This window comes from Coffea eugenioides, chromosome 6 (assembly GCF_003713205.1).
Source record: "Coffea eugenioides isolate CCC68of chromosome 6, Ceug_1.0, whole genome shotgun sequence".
NCBI lineage: Eukaryota > Viridiplantae > Streptophyta > Magnoliopsida > Gentianales > Rubiaceae > Coffea > Coffea eugenioides.
Window position 1 is genome coordinate 12,583,325 of NC_040040.1, and position 20,736 is coordinate 12,604,060.

The window sequence follows — 20,736 nt, forward strand, 5'->3', positions numbered from 1 at the left end:
ATTCTTCAAAGCCTCAATTGTTTACTTTTACAAGCCAACAATTGTTGAAATAGGTGGCTTAATTCTTAATCCCACATCGGTTGTTTTAGGAGTTGTAGGATTGAGAGCTATAAATAGCTCTCAAGCCTTCAAATTGAATTGTACCAAGAACAACAAAGAATTACGCATAAGGATTTTGTAATTCTTTGTATTCTTTCTTCTCTCCTAAATTATAAAAGCAGGTCGCTTGAGCGGTGCTCGGAGATTAGGCAAAATTGGCCGAACTCCGTTATCAATATTTCGGGTGCGTTCTTTCCATATCTCTTTTATTTATTCCGCATTTATTTAGTAGTTTCTTTTCTGTAGTAGTATAGTATTCAATATATTTGTCGGGTTTATTTGTAGTGTTTTATACGATTCATTTGGGTGTATTTATTTATTATTCGTGTGTACGTATTATTTATGTATACACGGGTCTAGTTGTGATAATACACCGTACACGTAAATTCTGTCTAGGAGACTGGGTTTTAAGTGGGACCGCTTGTGACCCCTCCAGCCTTTCCTGGAAATTTACTTGGAATGATAATTCTGTCTAAGGAGATTGTTTCGACGATCTTTCTTGGAAATTACTGAATCGGTTTAATCACTAGTTGTATTTTTGAGTGGGAAATTATCCGGTTTCCCCAACAAGTGGTATCAGAGCCGAAGGTTCATCCTTTGGCTTGTTTGTAATTTGTTATATTGAATACTATCATTTGAGTCTGTAATGACATCTGACAATTTCACGTCAAGAATTATATCTGGGGCATCAGCTTCCTCGTCCACATGGTCGAGAATTCCAATGTCAAATTTGAAGGTGGCGGTGGAGACATTTGACGGTACTGGCCATTTCGGCATGTGGCAAGGCGAAGTCATGGACTCCCTTTTCCAACAGGGTCTTGACATTGTCATTGAAGAAAAGAAATCAGATGACATAGAAGAGAATGAGTAGAGTACCATAAATCGGTTGGCATGCGGAATTATTCGATCGTGTTTGTCCAAAGAGCAAAAATATGCTTTCAAAAACGAGACTTCTGCATGGAAATTGTGGAGGGCATTGGAGGAGAAATTTCTGAAGAAGAGTGGTCAGAATAAACTCCTAATGAAGAAAAGATTGTTCCGATTCGATTACCAATCAGGTACTACTATGAATGAACATATCACTATGTTTAATCAGTTAGTAGCAGACCTGTTAAACTTAGATATAAATTTTGAAGATGAAGATTTGGCTTTGATGTTATTGTCATCCCTTCCTGATGAATTTGAACATTTGGAAACTACGTTACTTCATGGGAAGGAAAATGTGTCTTTAGATGTTGTATGTTCTGCTTTATATAGTCGTGAATTGAGAAAGCAGGATAAAATGAAAAAGGAAGTAGCTGCAGCAGATGAAGCGTTAGTGGTAAGAGGTCGTCAACAAAGCCAATCAAAGGGGAGAAGAGGAAGATCCAAATCGAAAAGTAGAGTTGCCAAAGATGAGTGTGCTTTCTGTCATGAGAAAGGGCACTGGAAGAAAGACTGTCCAAAATTTAAAAAGAAAGGGAAAGCTCCGCAAGACGTAAATATTGCAGAATACAAAAGTGATGCGGAATCAGATTTCTCTTTGGCTGTATCACCTTTAACATCCCATCCAGATGAGTGGATTTTGGATTCAACTTGTACATACCATATGTCTCCCATGCGGGAGTGGTTCTTTGAATTTGAAGAACTTGATGGTGGAGTTGTGTACATGGGAAATGACAATCCATGTAAAACATGTGGGATAGGTTCAATCAAGCTGCGTAATCATGATGGATCCACCAGAATCCTGAAGGATGTTCGGTACGTGTCGAATTTGAAGAGGAATCTCATCTCCTTGGGACTCTTGGAGTCAAAAGGCCTGGAAGTGAAGATGCGAGATGGAATTCTTAAAGTAACTTCGGGAGTACTTGTGATGTTGAAAGGTATGAGGAAGAATAATCTGTATTACTACCAAGGTAGTACAGTTGTTGGGACAGCAGCAGCAGCAACATCTTCCAGTAGCAAGAAGGATGCAGAGGCAACAAAGTTGTGGCACATGCGATTGGGACATGCTGGTGAAAAATCCTTGCAAAATCTTGCCAAACAAGGATTATTGAAAGGTACGAAAGTTTGCAAATTAGAATTTTGTGAGCATTGTGTTCTGGAAAACAAATAAGAGTGAAATTTGGCACTGGTATCCATAATACCAAGGGTATCTTGGATTATGTGCACTCAGATGTGTGGGGACCTGCCAAGACTCCATTCCTTGGTGGCAGGTATTATTTTGTCACTTTTATTGATGATTTTTCCAGAAGAGTTTGGGTGTTTACTTTAAAGAGCAAGGATGAGGTGCTAGGGATTTTCCTTAAATGGAAAGCTCAGGTTGAAAACCAGACGGGAAGAAAGATCAAGATCCTCCGAACAGACAACTGTGAAGAATACAAGAGTGATCCCTTCCAGAAGATGTGCCAAGAATGTGGCATAGTTCGGCACTTCACAGTTAGAAAAATACCGCAGCAGAATGGGGTGTCAGAGCGTATGAACAAAACACTAGTGGAGAAAGTATGTTGCATGCTGTCTAATGCTGAGTTAGACAGAAAGTTTTGGGCTGAGGCTGTGACATACGCTCAACATCTCGTTAATTGCTTTCCATCATCTGCAATCGGTGACAAGACTCCATTAGAGGTATGGTCTGGAAAACCTGCAACAGATTATGATTCTTTGCGTATTTTTGATTCTACTGCATATTATCATGTAAATGAATCAAAATTGGATCCACGTGCAAAGATGGCTCTCTTTATGGGCCTTAGTGCTGGAGTTAAGGGATACCGTTTGTGGTGTCTAGAAGCAAAGAAGACCATTATCAGCAGGGATGTTACCTTTGACGAATCTGTCATGTTGAATAAGGTAACACAAGATGGGACCAGTGGTACTCCGCAGCAGGTGGAGTGTACGCCGAAACAGGTGGAGTTTGAGCAGATAATGGTGAATCCAACAAACAGCACCTTCAGTGACTCTCCCATGACAGAAGAAGAGTCAGATGAGGAAGAGGTTTCAACCCAAGAACCTCAACAGCAGCAAGAGTCAATTGCCGTCAATAGGGCAAGACGAGAAATTCATAAATCTGTTCGTTTTGTTGACATGGTGGCTTATGCACTTCCGGTTATTGACGATGTTCCATCCACATTTTCTGAAGCAGTTCGAAGTACAGAAAATGATAGATGGAAAGATGCTATGGAAGAAGAGATGCAATCTCTTCAGAAGAACAAGACGTGGAAGTTGACACAACTACCGAAGGGCAAGAAGGTAATTGGATGCAAATGGCTATTTGCAAAGAAAGAAGGATTTCCTGACAAGATTGATGTTCGCTACAAGGTAAGATTGGTGGCTAAAGGCTACGCTCAGAAGGAGGGAGTTGATTATAATGAGATATTTTCTCCAGTTGTTAAACATTCCTCTATTAGAATTTTGTTGGCCTTGGTAGCACAGTTGAATTTGGAGCTAGCTCAACTTGATGTGAAGACCGCGTTCCTTCACGGTGACTTGAAGGAGGAAATCTATATGGCTCAGCCAGATGGATTCAAGGTTGCTGGTAAAGAAAATTGGGTTTGTAAGCTGAGCAAATCGTTGTACGGATTGAAACAATCACCGAGACAATGGTACAAACGATTTGACCAGTTCATGATGAGCCAGAAGTACACAAGAAGCAAATACGATCACTGTGTGTATTTGCGCAAGTTACGAGATGAGTCCTACGTCTACTTACTCTTGTATGTTGATGATATGCTGATAGCATCAAAGAGCCAAGTTGAAATTGACAAATTGAAGGCTCAGTTGAGTAAAGAGTTCGAGATGAAGGATTTGGGAGAAGCCAAGAAGATTCTCGGCATGGAGATAAGCAGGGATAGAACGAGAGGCAAGCTTTGTCTGACACAGAAGCAGTATTTGAAGAAAGTACTACAACGTTTTGGCATGAATGAAAATTCAAAACCTGTAAGTACTCCGCTTGCTCCTCATTTGAAACTTAGTAGCCTATTATCTCCAAAGACGGATGAAGAGCGAGCATACATGGCGAAAGTCCCGTATGCTAATGCAGTTGGTAGCTTGATGTATGCAATGGTATGTACGAGACCCGACATTTCACAAGCAGTTAGTGTGGTAAGCAGGTTTATGCATGATCCAGGCAAGGGTCATTGGCAAGCTGTGAAATGGATTCTACGGTATATTTAAAATACCGTAGATGTTGGATTAGTATTTGAGCAGGATAAATCACTTGGTCAATGTGTAGTTGGATATTGTGATTCTGACTATGCAGGTGATTTGGATAAGCGACGTTCTACGACTGGCTACTTGTTCACATTTACTAAGGCGCCAGTTAGTTGGAAGTCTACTTTGCAGTCAACGGTGGCTTTGTCTACAACGGAGGCAGAGTATATGGCGATTACAGAAGCTGTGAAGGAGGCAATTTGGCTTCAAGGATTGCTTGAAGACTTGGGAGTTAGTCAAAAACACATTGACGTGTTTTGTGACAGTCAGAGTGCTATTCACTTAGCAAAAAACCAGGTCTTTCATGCAAGAACGAAGCACATTGATGTTCGCTATCACTTTGTGCGGGAAATTCTCGAAGAAGAGGAGATTTTTCTCCAGAAGATTCGGACTACGGAGAATCCTGCAGATATGCTGACCAAGGTGGTTACAAGGTCCAAGTTTGAACATTGTTTAGACTTGGTCAACATCCTGCACATTTGAGTTGGCGCCTGACGGCGCAAATTTGGAAGCGCCACAATGACCGTTTGATTTTTTGTTTGAGGGAGAAGATTTGTATTTTTTGGGTGGGATTAGAAATTATGCCAAGATGGAGATTTGTTGAATTCAAAGTCTTGAATTCTTCAAGCCTTAATTGTTGACCTTTCTAAGGCCAACAATTGTTGAATTTGGTGGCCTAATGTCTATCCCACATCGGTGGGATTATTGGAAGAACCTTAGCTTGAGAGCTATAAATAGCTCTCAAGTCCTTCCAATTAAATTGTACCAAGAACAACAAAGAATTACCCATAAGGATTTTGTAATTCTTTGTATTCTTTCTTCTCTCCTAAATTATAAAAGCAGGCTGCTTGAGTGGTGCTCGGAGAGTAAGCAAAATTGGCCGAACTCCGTTATCAATTTTCGGGTGCGTTCGTTCCTTATCTCTTTTATTTGTTCCGCATTTATTTATTAGTTTCTTTTCTATTGTAGTATAGTATTCAATATATTTGTCTATATTTGTCGGGTATATTTGTAGTGTTTTATACGGTTCATTTGGGTGTATTTTTCTTATTCGTGTGTACGTATTATTTATATATACACGGGTATAGTTGTGATAATACACCGTGCACGTAAGTTCTGTCTAGGAGACTGGGTTTTAAGTGGGACCGCTTGTGACTCCTCCAGCCTTTCCTGGGAATTTACTTGGAATGGTAATTTTGTCTAAGGAGATTGTTTCGACGATCTTTCCTGAAAATTACTGAATCGGTTTAATCACTAGTTGTAATTTTTTGAGTGGGAAATTACCCGATTTCCCCAACACTCTCCACATAAAATGTCCCGAACCAGATGCATTACATAATTACGATTCTCAAAACATATTTCCAGAAGGTTCAACTTGTTGCTCGAAGTACAACTAGAGAAGCCACAAAGCCCATAATCCACTAATTAAGCTTGGAACAACCCATGAGAAGTGAGAACTTGATCGTCGATATCTGCAAAAAATCACCTGAAAAGCGAAATCGCAAAATTAGAAATGTCAAACAAAAACTTTGCCAACTTCAATATTTTTATGTCTTTGAGAGCTATGACGGAAGTGAAACGTATACTTTTTACCAAAAAAAGTTTTAGTCTCGTAAACGAAAACTAACCAAAGTTTGTAAATATATATATATGTGTGCGCGCGCGCGTGCGGGTGTGTGAAGATTTCGTTTGGACATCATTCTTCTTCGACTGATTTTATTAATTCCGTAGCAATGTAAATTTTTTTCCTTTAAAGCTTAGACTTCAAATGTTGCTAGTTTTTCAAGCCCAAGGAGTATAATGAATTTATTTTAAACGGAAAAGGTTTTGCTGTAAAAGATATGTATAGAATCACGAATTCTAGGGTTTTAAGGAGAGAAGGAAATCCATGACTTATCCTCTAAAAAATAAAGATGATGTCAATTGACATTTTTTTTCTAATATTTTGAGCTCTACTTTTTAAACATATGACCAAAGGCAAAAAAAAAAAAAAAATTTTTTTTGACCAAAGGAAGCAACGCTTATACACAAGTGAAAAACATCAAGCCCCACTTTTATTACTAACAATAGATTCAAAAAGATACTCCCTCCGTCCCAATAAGTTTGTCACTTTTGGGGAATTGTGTTTTTTATCAACAGTGGTCAAAGAGTGAAGGAATTGTGTTTGCTTTCCGTTTCTATCCTTCATTTATTGGTGGGAAAATATGTAACTTTAAAACCATTTGAATATTTGAAGGTACATATGGGGCCAATATATTATCTTTTGTGCCTAAATCAAAGAGAAAGTGGGACCCACAACATTATTTAAAGATTTCTTGTGCAAGTGCATGAAGGGTAAAAATTGGAATGTGTTACAAAATTATTAGCCAAATTTGGTAAGATGACATAATTTTGGGACAGACCAAAAAGGAAAGTATGACAGTTTTAATGGGACGGAGGGAGTACTATATAGATAATATACAATGCCACATCACTTAAACTAGAAATATAGACATACACCCGACATCCTTAAAACTAAAGTATAAAAATACAGGATTACTGTCCTTTGATGCAACCTAGGTTCAAAAACATGAAATGACAAATACAATTTAGAAGCATTCTCTTGCCAAAGTTTTAGCATCACCATTCTTTTACCCATCCGCAAACTACTGCAGGTTGGAGTCTGAAACTTCACGTAGATTTTTTGGTCCTTCATTTGCCATGCCTCTTCGGGTATGAACTAGAGGAAGCTTCTGCCGTGGAGTGCTGTTGGAGATAATATCCAAATGAAGCAGATATTGAGGTACGACATACGTTTACCATTAGGTTTAACAAAAGTTTTTTTAAGTCCAAAAGATTACGCATGCTGTTTGCACAAAACAAAGTAGACTTTGATCAAGTGTTAAATCACTTGTTTTGTGGCATTAGATATAGCCATTATTTGTCAAACAAGAATTTTGACTTCTTTAGTCCACGACCTCAAAATCGTTGTTAGACTTCCACTTCATCATGAACACTAAAATCATTTATGTGTTCGCATCTTTCTTTCTGACATTTTCTTACGAAAGCAAGAAATTTGTTAGACAAACCTAAGTCCCGAGAATACCTTCAAAAGCCGGCAACTTTTGAAGGCTCTCAGGAGACTTATCTACCCAAACCCCACCCCCCCAGTACCGATGTGGGATAGAAACTCCGACAAGGGCCAAGCCCCGTGGGCAGCCGCTACTAAACCCTAAAGAGGGCAAACCACACAACCCAGACAACCCCAGCAAGGTTTCTTTCTGACATTTTTTTACGAAAGTAAGAAATTTGTTAGATAAACCTAAGCCCCGAGAATACCTTCAAAAGCCAGCAACTTTTGAAGGCTCTCAGGAGACTTATCTACCCAAATCCCAACCCTCCAGTACCGATGTGGGATAGAAACCCCGACAAGGGCCATGTTACCGATGTGTTCGCATCTTGAATGTACAAAAAGTTTATATATTTACTGTATTGACGTCACAAACTTTACCAGTCAATGTATAACTGAAAACATATGTTACAAAATCTATTGGTACTAGATATTTCTATATTTTTACCAAATTGGCTGTTAGATATGAACCCAAATTTCATGCTTATTACATTAGAATAAATGAATGTAAAATGTATGATATTTTACACACTTATCATGTTGGTTTCTCATATTAAATTGTTTAAATATCCCGTGATATCAAATTTAACTGCCTTTAAATATTTGATATTTTGTATTAATTATTTGGAAAAAATGGATTTTTGTAAATGGAAGTTATTTGTGAAAATATTATCTTGTGCTTTATATATCGTTCTTGCAAATTGTACGGTAGGAATAAGTATCAACTATCAAGTTATTAATTAGACGCTGTGGGAGGATAAATAATTATGCTCTCAATCTATTTTTCAAAGGAGAAAGCCAAAGTAGAAAATTAATCAATGCTCACCGAAATAGTTCCTGAACCCATATTCCAATTATAGCAACCGCGAACAACATCGTCTCTTATTTTTTCCAAATCCAGGCTATTACGATTCCTTCAAGAGATCAAATACCAAACCAAAGCCTCCATTGTTAAGAATTTTGACAGCTTTTTTCTTTTCCACTAAAGATACAAAATTAACAACTGAAAATGAAAGGGAACGAGGCTGTAGTCATATATATGAGCTATATCATCATCGGAGGGATCGAGATTACAAGTAACCATGTAGACTACTACTAAAGACTAACCTTGGTACATCACCGTCCTTCAACCTATGCACCTTTACTTCGTTATTGTCAACGGTGGCAACAAATTTAGAGTCCATAAGATCGCCCTGCGAGACCTTCAAGTTAGTTGGATTGCCATCTACTGTGAAGAAGTAATCTGGAGCACAACGCAAATGCTTAGCAACACGCCGCAATTGTTTTCTACTGAACCTTTGTTCATTAATTTTAGGGTTTGGATTGTGCTCTCGTAACTTAGCCTTGGCCATACGTAGCTCTACATCCTCGCCACTTTCAGTGGCCCTCAAACCGACAGATTGGCCGGATAGACAAACAATTGATGTCGAACTGTGTTTATTACCCATCTTTAGAAAAGGGATACTATGCAACACACAAAACTAAACTTGTGAAAAAAAAAGACGGGTTAATCAGAGCTTGATTTAATATGCTAATAGAAATGATAATGACGAGAGAGAGGCCTCTCAAGTTTAATGACACCAAAAATGAGCGTGAGAGGCAGTGGTTTTTCGTAGAGCGGTCGAGGGATGGATTGGTACTAGTTATAGGACTTCGGAGGAGGAAAGTGCTGTTACTCATAAGTGATTCTAGAGTAATTCAATATTATGTATTTGAGTGATACAAATTTGGCCTTGAATCTTCTGTTACACAATTATGTATTATATCCCTGTTAGAGTGTACATAAGTTTTACAATATTTGGTGTAATTTTCTATTAGATTGGTGTAAAACAACATTTGGTAATTGTACTAAATATTGTTTTACACAAATTCATTGAAAAGATATATCGAATATTATAAGAATTACACTAACTTAAGGAGAGTAACGTGGACTTGTGTAATAGAAGATTTGTTGCTTACAATTTTGTCGATCCCCTCTTAGCTATCTTGGTGTATATATATTTGCTCTTTCCTCTTTGTGAAGAATCCCTAATATAAAAACATGAAAGCTCTATCTTTCTTGCCAGTTGCGATTTTTTTCTTTCCAATGCCCACTGCGTATAATGTCAAGTTTCAGAAGAAACTTGTCAGAAATTGGAGGGCTACGCGAGTAATTAATTAGAGACCAATCTCAAGTCTGATCATATAAAAATAACAAAAAATAAAAAAGGATAAAAGAAAGATACCCAATCTCCTCGACAGCCAAAACAAGATTTTCATTCTCGCTCATGATGGTACGAAACTGATTATCAACTCAAGGAATGCATTAATTATTGCCAAGCTGCTTGTATCATGAATTAAGAATTAAAATGGCTCGTACACTGAAAAGAAATGTGTGCTTATTGCGGGTCCATGCAAAACATTTTGATGCTCAAGCCGATAAGATTATCACTTACTAGTTTAGTTCATTTTCATTGGTTCATGTGTGGAACAACTTGGTTCTGCAGGCTCTCCCGACGACAGATTTATTACAATCTCATGTTTCTGTTGAGACCGTATGGCCCCTGAATTTTGAGAAAAGCTAACTTCTACATTTTTATTCAATATTACCAATTGAATTAGTGATATATATTTGAAAAAATTTCAATTATGTTATCACGTTTCTGCGCCTAACTGCCAAGCTAAAAAAATGCAACCACGAGAAAAACCTTTTTTTAAAAAAAAAAATATATAGGAAAATATTGGTCCACCCCTCGACAATAATGGGCTAGACTAACCATTACCTAAGGGGAGAGAGAAGGCCCCCCTCGTCCACAAAATGGAGGAATGAATCTCTCCTACCACCATTTTGCAAGACAACATGGGGGAACTCTGGGAAAATCACTAGTATTAACACTCTTATTGTTCGTTACAAAGGAAGCATATTTAAAAAGTTATGGAAGTATAGCTCCACATTTGAGATTCCAACCCAAAGTTACAATTTGTTTATTCCTGATTCTCGGCTCAAAATATCTTGCTTTCTAAAATTTTGAGAAGGGATAATTTTAGAAACCTTCCTTGAGGTTTCTTGCTATTTCACTTAGTTTGTTTTTGACGTTTTAAAAATTACACTTACCTCTTTTGATTTGACACTTTGATAACCAAACTTTAAAATAGAGTCAAAAATTTAATGAATAACCTAAAATACCTTTATCTTACAAAGTTCAATTTGTTCTTCTAAACAAAATGAGTGTCAAGTTTTTCATACTAATATTTGTTATTTGATAATCAATTATAACAATAAATCTTTTGCTATAATATGGTATTTTTCATAGTGCTTTATTGGGAATATAAATTCTTTTTAAGATAGAGAAGAAAGTGCTATTTTATTTTCTTTAAAGCTTATGGACTATTTTTTAATAAAAATTTATGGGCTAATTTAGTGGTGGAACTATCATAAAATGTTAGTGATTTTGGACCATTTGGTTTTAATCATTGTTGACTTATCCTTGATTTTGATACCAAATAAAACAGCTACAAAAATATTGGAGGATATTAAAAGTTATCAAAAAAATATTAATTGTTTAACGTTTAATTTGAATAGATATTAGGGACAATATTGATAGTTCTTCTATACTTCTGATGAAATATATAAAAAAAAAAAATAAGAAGGAAAAAGGTAAAAAAAAATACTGGCATAAACATGGCAACAAAAGAGTTTTATTAAGAATACTAATGTTAGTATTATCATTTTAAATGGGTAAGAGATGTAGGTGTAATTTTTGAAACCTTAGAAGAGCCAAGTGAAATTATTAGAATCCTTAGGGGAGATTTCTGAAATTATCCCTTTTGAAAACGAAGACAGTAGTATCGTTTCAAGCTTTTGGACAGTTTTTCCAAGATCATTAATCATTAATAGCACGAGAAAATTATAGAGCTAAATGGAAGTCTGGGAAGGACCATAGTTGTCATCTGCGCAGCAATATCGGCAGGCTTCCCGACGTACAGCAGATACCCAAATATGGAACTCAGTTTAGAAATCAATGAAGAGATGGCGTAACCAATGATGCATAATCTTGACGTGAGATTAATAGTGAGTTAATATGTGTAGAGTCCAGATTAATATGTGTGAGTTAATACAGTTGTTCCAGATGTCGGAGAACCATAAGATTTGCATCTCCACACGAGAAATCTGATTATCATACCTAATATATATATATATCTGCTTCCGTTTTTCCAGTCGAACCTAGCATGCAATGTCATTGGCTGGTTGATTGTAAACTAAGTTTGCTAACCAATTGAATTTGTTGGTGGAGAGGACAAGTCTCGCGATCATTGGAAATTGACCTCTTCTGGTGATCCATTGAATATGCTCGTAGAGTCAAAGAACATATGTAATCATCCTCAAGGACAATGTACATAAATAAACAAACGCAAAACACTTTGGCAGTCAATCTTCAAAGATTAAAACAACAGAGAAGCAGCGAACTTAAAATCTTCCAAACCAAATATATGTATTACATAACTATAATTCTCATAACTTAGTTTATAACTTGGCGGACGACAAACAACTGGAAGCAACCACAAAACATCAATCTACTAAGCTTGGAAACTTGGACAACCCTTATTGAAGCTTTAAAATTTAGCACTGACCAATTTATCTTGCCGTTCACTATGTCTGCAAAAAATGACCTGAAAAGTGAAATCCAAAAATCATAAATACTGAACAAGAAATTTTCCATCTTCAAAATTTATTAGCACAAATTCAGCTGTACTGGAATAAACTACTAGAATAGTTCCAACAGTATGCATACTTATAATAAGTAACCTTATGTATTAAAGAAAACAATTCAGTATCTTCTAGATCAATTCATTTCAGTTTCATAGACTGCAATCAATAGGTAGTTTTCATGATGGCGTGTGTTTATTTTTTGTTGAAGTAAAACTTTCAAAGTATATTTTAAATTGTGCTTTGGGACTGTTTACTTGAGTTGTTAACTGCATACAACATAAGATTAATTACTCAAATATTGCTTGTGCGCTTTTAGGGGCATCTAGAAACGAATATCTTCATTTGAAGTTTTAACCTGGTACTCCTCTCAAGTCTTTCCAAACATGAAACTTTAGATTTTCAATTCACTCAATGACTTTCTTAAGATTTACCTTATTTGTTTGTCATAAATAATTTTTTTAGATCAACTTGTATCCTTTTTATTCAATTTATCTAATCTTTTTTAGTTTAAATTATAAGAGTACTCAATGGTACTTTGGCAAACAAAATGCTTTTAACATTTATATGATGTTTCTAGACATATGGACTAACTTTTTTATAGTGAAATTCAGAGTAGGGGAGGCAGCTAGGTGTAATATTCAAAACTTTAGGGGAGCCAAGTGAAAGGTTTGTAAACCTCGAGAGAGGTTTATCCAGAATCAACAAGAATATTCTAGGGTAAATTTTTAATTTTAGATTTTTTTTCTATTAAAAGTTTCAAAATTTAATTAACAAGCTAAAAAAAAGATATAAAAAATGATATGTGGTAATCAAAATCTTAAAGTAGATGGAATAATCAAAACAGAATATGCCCATAATGTTTAACATTAATTCCTGTTGGCATAGGATGTTCATAAATTTACTCGTTCTGTAGTCTATGGTATCATATGTAATCGTGGTTCAAAAAATTTTCAACGTCCAGTGACTTCTGAGCAAATACTCTACTAACAGAAATATAAATAAAAGGAGAAATCTCACCTAGATGGTCCCCGTGCCCAAATTCCATCCATAATCATTGGCTTCTATTATGTTCTCCCAATCCAGGTCACCGCCATCCCTTCAAGAAATCAGTCAAGTACCACTTTTAAGTATTATATGAACCCGGAAATAGAATGATTTTGTACTAGTTATGGACTAGTGGTATTTCGAAAGCATATATAGCCAGCATAAACGAACTCACCGCGGTTCTCTACCCTCCTGTATGCCATGCAGCATTATTTTTTGACCCTCCACTTTCACAATAATGAGATGGTAGCTGATAAGGTTATATCCCTCGACCTCTAATTCTGTTGGTTCGCCATCCACCTTGATCTTGAATGTTAGAGAAGAATTTGAATACTCTGCAAGATCAAGAAGCCGGTTTCGATCAACCCTCAGTACATTGATTCCCGGATACGGAGAGTAATTTCGGGAAGCCCTAGCTATCCTTCCCTCCAGATCTGCGGCAGATTTGGGTGCTTCTAGAGAGACACATTGGCCTGTTATACAAGCAAGTAATGTCTTTTGAGGGCTCATTTTTCCAATTTTTAAGGTGGGAAATCGGGACAAATATTCAAGGGCCGGCGAGATTTTGAGACAGGTTTCCTCCTGATTATCACGACTGATGAGCTAGACTTAATTTGATTGAAGCTGGTTTTCTCGGGTGCTGTCAACTTTTATAGAGCTTCGAGTCAGGTCATCCAAACCTGAAAGAAAACCCCAGTCACGCTGTTCCGTGTTCAGCCAGATATTCAATTTTAAACTTGCTAGGAAAACCATCAGCAATTTCATTGCCTTTGCTAACCAACTAGTCGAAGCTAAATTGACCATCAGAAAAAAAAAATTTAGACGGTACGTAGTGGTAGTAATGTGTGTATGTGTGGGTGTGGGTGTGTGTGTGTGTGTGGGTGAGTGCTTTGGCTAGACTTTGAATTTTGGACATGCTCGGAAATCCATTAGCAATATACTTGGCTTAACTGGACTTGACTTGACTTTAATTTTCACCGGGTAACTTCGGAGTGCAGAGAAAGGCAAACATACTTGTGTGTTTGTGTGGGGGACGTATAAGAGCAAAAGCTATGCACGGGCACTGCAAGGAGCAGCTGATTTTCGTCATAACCAAAACAAAATTTCTATACATAATGAATTTTGACACTGACATTCAGCTGGATTTTTTAATGGAGAAAGGTCATATACATAGCATCATCAATTAGCTTCACCATACTTGCATCATGTGCATGCAGAACGTATGGAAGATGACGAGAAATATATGCCTGAAAATATAACATATATGTGAACTAAAAGGATAAACGTAGGAGTTTGGTTACCCATAGAAAGATTAATATGTATATATTTGGAAGGCATCTTGAAAGCCCAGACCACTGTCATTTACCCGAATCCTCTAATTCTGTAATTTTATTTTTTTTTTCATTCCTCTCATGGCTTATATTAACACTGAAAAGAACGAATGCCAGAAAGATTTTCTGCGAATGTATTTTAAGGATGACCAAACTATTTAACTATCAATTCATTCCAATTCCCTATATCCCAATGTTTTCTACTTTTGCGATTTTCTGGAAGACGAGCGTAAGAAATTTTTTTTTTCAATTCTTTATATATATATTTTGGCAGAATAAGGAAAAACTCAAGGGCTGTTACTGTCATTTGAGACCTGGTCTGCAGCCATGTAGACCTGGTTTGCACCGCGTAGATGCTGATAGCACGAATGCGACATCACAGAGGAAAGGATGCACTGCAACTTAAAATTTGTAGTTGATTTTGAGCAGTCGCATGCATGAATGGAGAAAAACGTACGTGTTAGCTACTTTTATATTAACTAAATTGTGATCAGACAAACAATGCGTTGGTTACACTTCAATTTGTGAACATTCAGTCTCTAGCACCTGACTGACTTTGATTAGGTTCTGAAATTTTTTCATTTTTTTTCCTTTTTAAGGCTATAAAAATGAAAGAAAAAAATCTTCACAAACTTGAAAATTGTGGTTCCATGTTCCAGAATTGTGCTGCTCTTCGAAAGTATTCTTAATGTAAGACACATAAGGCATTGCGCATGCTTAATGTTGCAGAGGCAGTTTTCCGTTTCATAGTTTTATGTTTATGTTGGAAACTAAACCAAACCGGACGGTCCCTTCGGGGACATCGGATAGACCAAATCCGACGGGACTTGGGAGCTTCAATTGATTGACCCCGCGACGAATGCTTGATTTACTTAGGAAACTTGGGTCGCAGTTGTTTTAAACTTCTTTCTTCAGAAACTTATGGTTGGTCTACCAACTCGACTTGAAAAGAAATAAAACTTGCATGGGCAGTAACCAAAAAAAAGAAAGTAGAGTTTCCTTTTTTGTCAGAAAATTTTTTACATGAGCAAACCTTGGTGCATATGTCAAATCAGACAAGAATACAAATTCTAATTTTACAATTAATGATTGTGTTAAACAAAATTTAGCCAAAACGGAAGGGAGAATCATATACATGTCATCACTTTCTGTATAATTAAGCTTTCCGTTGACTGTGGAGTCAAGTAGCATAAAACTTACCTCTAGAATATCAGAAGTTGGTTTATGGTGAGTTAATTACTCTTTGCGAAGCATACCTTATTTTTATCTTTTCTTGGGTACGGTACGGAGCAGTCAATTTCAGAAAACAAATGAAAGGAAAAGAACAAAAAATAAAAAAAAAGAACCAATAAGTTAAGTTATATCCATATTGACCCATTTGCCCAACTATGTACACCTTCTGCATAAACACTTGCGCCCACCCTCCGCATACAAACACCAATCTACACAAGTCAAACATATGATTGATATTTTCTAATATATGATCTGCATGCACGATAATTACTAGTCGTAATTTGAATTTAAATTTTAAATTTGATACATTTAACATGTATCCACTGTTATGCTTTAAAAATATGTAATTTTGTAGCCATTTGATTCTCAAACTTCCTTGTCCTCCCCGCTTCTTCCTTTCTCTCCTCCTCTGCCTATAAAAACTGTAAATTAAAAAATAAAACAAAAGGAACACATGGACTGGCATGCAATTATTAGCTAGGTGCGAATTACTAATTAAAAACCTTGTTAAAAAAAAAAAATGTACTCTTATGTTTTATTGGGTACTATATTTTAGCAAAAGACCTTAAGTCACAGAATGAAGGCGGAGTACCTCTATTAATGAAAGAAATCTTTGAGTTTCAATCAAATTCAGCAAAGCCCTCGAACCTCTGCACTTACTATGAAGTACGAAGACAGATTGAGGTGCATCTTCCGTTGTCGTTGTTGCACAGCTCAATGCAGTTCCCGAAGTCGTAACTCTGACAATTGTCACTTTTGTAGCAAAGAATCACCCACGAACCAAACACCAAAATGACTAGAAACACAACAAACATAAACAAGCAGAACATAGAAATAATATTTCGCCTTTCGTGTTTCTCTTTCAGAAAAGGTGGCACTGGTCGACTACCAACTCCGGCAAGATCCAGTTCTCTTTCGTGCGTTAGTCGATCATACTTCCGAGTCAATTTTATCAAAATTGATAGATTAAGTAAGCCCGCAATTACAGAGAGGGAAATGGGGAGCCAACGGTATTGGCATTTGAGGGGTGAGGGATTACCAAAGATGGATGTGAAAATGACACCTTGGAAGACCAAGTAGTAATTTGAAAGCTGAAAAATGTCCTTCAATGTTTGTCGAATTTCCTTCTCTCCTCTCTCCATTCTCTTTTTCTCTTCGGATCTTGAATCTTCATTTGCAGGATTGGCCCCTGCCTCGGCAGCAGACAATTGCGAGACAGAAGAGAATGGAGAGAGTTGAAGCCCATCAGGGACAGAATAGCCTCCTCCTCCTTCCATGGCTAATGATTCAATCAGTGATTTGTTTTTGAGAAGCAAAAATCTTTATGTCACTCACTCTACTTCACTAGTGCTTCTGCATGTGACAGACTATACACTAAATGACTTAATGGCATTATCATGTTAAAGGTTACAGTATTCTGATGAATATTGTTCATAAATTATGATAAAAGTTGTACGAGGGTCAAATTGAAAACACCATTTGGACAGTGGAAGACAAATAACGACTACGATAAAAAATGCACCCAATTAACTTGAACCATTCTACAAGATGCCCATATTTTTGTCACGTTGTCAATTTTCATATTCTGTCGTTTTCTGATTACCTGTCCCTCTATAGTGGCTGCCTATAATCATAGGCTAATTGATTAGATAGTAAAATAATTAAATAAATAAAAGATCCCTACTAGAAGCACTGTCGAAGATAACCACCATCCTTTGGTTGGTGGTCACCAGTCATTTAAGACTTGATGGGGTGTGAAATCTTGTCTCCCATCAATTGTCGCATTAAATGGTTTTCTAAAAAATTCAGACGGGTCCGGTGGTGGTTCAGGCCCTACCGACTCTCCTTAGACTCAGTTGAATATCTCCCTTAAATTAAGATAGTGTAGGATATTATAGATAAAAAATGACGATTGACAAAAAAAAAAAAAAAAAAACACTGTCGAAGTCGACAGGGTGACGGACTGGAAATTTGGCAGGGCTTTTGGATTCCCGGTAGGTCGAATGTTATGCATTATCGTTAATTAATTTTGAGAAACATATAAAACGTACATGAATAAGATCATTTCTTAGTTGGCCCGGTTGGCTGCATATTTAAACATATGAAACAATGAATTCCTTCAGGGAAAAAAAATAAAATGGAAATCAATGCAATTCATTTCTTATTTACTCACCTAGATGTAATGTTGAATTATTTACTTTCTACGACTTTTAATCTGTCAACAGTGTCTGCGTGTGTGTGTCTAAGGGATTAAGGGTCTTTACAATTATCAATAGCAATTGCATGGTGCCTTACAAACACTATTAGAACAAATTTAGCATAAAAATAACAAAAATGGACATTAACATAGTATACAATAACAGTAAAAGTACAATAAAATTTCTCTATCATTGAAATTTGTTGTGTTCTTACATATTGTTATGTTAATATCTAATTTCATTGTTCTAATAGTTATATTTACTGCCCTGGTGCTTATGTTGTACGGTGCAATTGTCACTGGTAATGCAGATGCTCCTAATCCATGTCTAAGGGTGCACTTACCAGTTACCATTCCCAACATCATAAGGCCTCAAAAATCAAAATTGGACACGAGGAACACGAGAGCTGTTCCATTTTTTTTTTGGGGGCTTTTCTCATGTGTATTTGACAATTTATTGGCTGTTGTGTAAGGTGAGAATTGTGGCCATCTAGAGCTTGCAAAAAGAATAACAATGAGACAAGAGATCGTCAAAAGTTATGCACTTTAGGTACAAATCATATTAGACGTCTTCCACAACACAAATACTTATTCTTGCTTAAAGCCATAAAAATATTGATGTTGCAATATTAATGTAGTACGCAAACAAGTACTCTTTGTTATGCATACCTTAGTATTTTAAACCGATTTCAAGCATTGAGAATATGAAATTAGCTCATAATTTCTTTCTACTCATTTATTCTTTTTAGTTCGCCCCCGGGGGTTAGTGCGACCGGTCCAATAGCCTCCTCTTCAGGAGCAAGGTCCCGTGTTCGACTCTCTCCCCGTACCGCCCTGGAATCCTTGGGGCAGGCTCTTCCAGCCTGGGGGGATTAGTCTGGTCAATTGACCAGGATACCCCCCAGTCGACAAAAAAAAAAAATTTATTCTTTTTAGTTCATTTGTCATTTGTCATTATACCGTATAGTCGAGAGATGCAAAACATACTAGTTGGTGCAAGATTGGATTCCAATTTTCTATTAAAAAATTTGTTACGTAATAACACATTTTCTTTTTCTTTTTCTTTTTACCCCACATACATTAGATTGTTACATTAGATTTTTCTATAAGAAAAAAATCCAAAAATAACAATTCAAAAACGGGACCTAAGTTTTTCATGTGCAATTAGTAATGTAATCACATATAGCACACTTAGATCTTTGCAACTAAAATGCTGATATCCTAGGATTAATCATACTAGTAATTTTTTTTTTTTTTTTGTCAGTGATCATGTGTGGTAACCTGAATCACCAGACTAATCCACACGTGTCCCACACCAACTTGCCCAAGCCGTGTGGGTTATTTCACCAGAGATTCGATCTTTTACAATGATACTCACCTAACTAGACTACTACCACCCGATCAAAGCCCCGGGGCGATTAATCATACTAGTATAACTTTTCTCAGTTTCACTAAGTTGTGTTCCTTCTGATGTGAAATACCCCTACCCAATCTGAGATCTCAATGATGCATGCCAAAGTTGGCATATTACCCACTTGCAATTGCCCATACCCAGAATCACGGAAGCCCACAGTGGCCCAAAGGTCCGCTGACCGTTTGTCCACTTGGCAAAGAAAAAGTGCAAAAGATCTTTCCTCCTCCTTAAATTCCAAGTCCAAAATAAAAATCGAAAAAGGAAACGGATAATGTAAAACTCCAGATATTTCTTTCAATTTTCATGTGCGAGTGCCATCCCGTGAAAATATCAAATCTGGGTACAACATCCCCTCCACGCTGTACAATATCAGTTGCCGAACCTCCATAAATATCAATTCTAGGTGACGTTTGTTTTGGATTCCATCTGTTTTGCTGTGATAACACACTTTTAAGATATTTAATGAGCATCATCATTATCTAAATTTAGGAGAAGAGATTTTCTATCTCAAAATTTATTTCTAAGACAAGCTCAAAGTTGCTGCTTATATAGCAACTTTACGTTTCAAAAATACCAAGCAAAGTTTGATCATTTAATTCCGAGCTGAATGTATGCATAAATATATGCCAAGAATTTTTAAATTACGTATTATCAAATACAATCGATAATTAAAAAAAAATACAAAAGATGATCAGGCTGATATGTGCAACCTGATAAACTAAGCTATTTACAAAGTGAAGTCATCAATAGCTTAAGGCTTAATGTGTTACAAAAGACAAAAACTTTTATGGGAATGTATTACTTGTTTTAAAAAATTACTTGTATGGAAATGCATTATTTGATTGCATCATTTGTTTAAAAAGATTATGTGACTGCACTGTGAACGCATTTTCAATCAGTTATTTATCTTTTCAATCAAAATTTTTTTTATCTCACATTACATTATGTTAAGAGTGTGTTAATCCGAAAAACTCGATCATATGCGGATGAATCACATCCAGATCAAGAAATTATGCAGATCAGATTCAGATATCACTTTTTTGTGATCCAGCAAATATTCGATCCGATTTGCATAGTATTTTTTTTATACATTAAATCCACTAATTTATAATAGTTTTATCTCTTGTTTCTTATTTTTATATCCATGTCTTCTTTTAAAATAGACTTTCTTTACATATGGTGTTAAGATTTTAAACATATTATCATATAATTTGTGAATAAAAAATTATTGATGAAATATTGAGCCTTATTTGTTTGAATCAAAATGAGAAAAAAAATACAAAAGTTGCTTTATATTGTAACCAAAAAATTTAATTTTGACTAAAAAATCTTTTCTTATGACTAAAAATTCATGTGTAAGTAGACAAATCACTTACATGATATTTTTGAAACTTTAATACATTTAATTTTCATTTTATCAATTATTATATAAGT

At 36.1% G+C, this 20,736-nt stretch overlaps 1 long non-coding RNA gene across 1 annotated transcript; it reads right to left on the reverse strand.

Moving 5' to 3' along the window:
- Positions 1-11,815: 11,815 nt before the first annotated feature.
- LOC113774795 lies at positions 11,816-13,715 on the reverse strand. The gene is made up of 3 exons (XR_003468829.1): positions 13,303-13,715; positions 13,101-13,179; positions 11,816-12,043 (listed from the first exon to the last, which is right to left on the reverse strand). It is a non-coding gene; the product is annotated as an uncharacterized LOC113774795 (long non-coding RNA).
- Between the last annotated feature and the right edge of the window lie 7,021 nt (positions 13,716-20,736).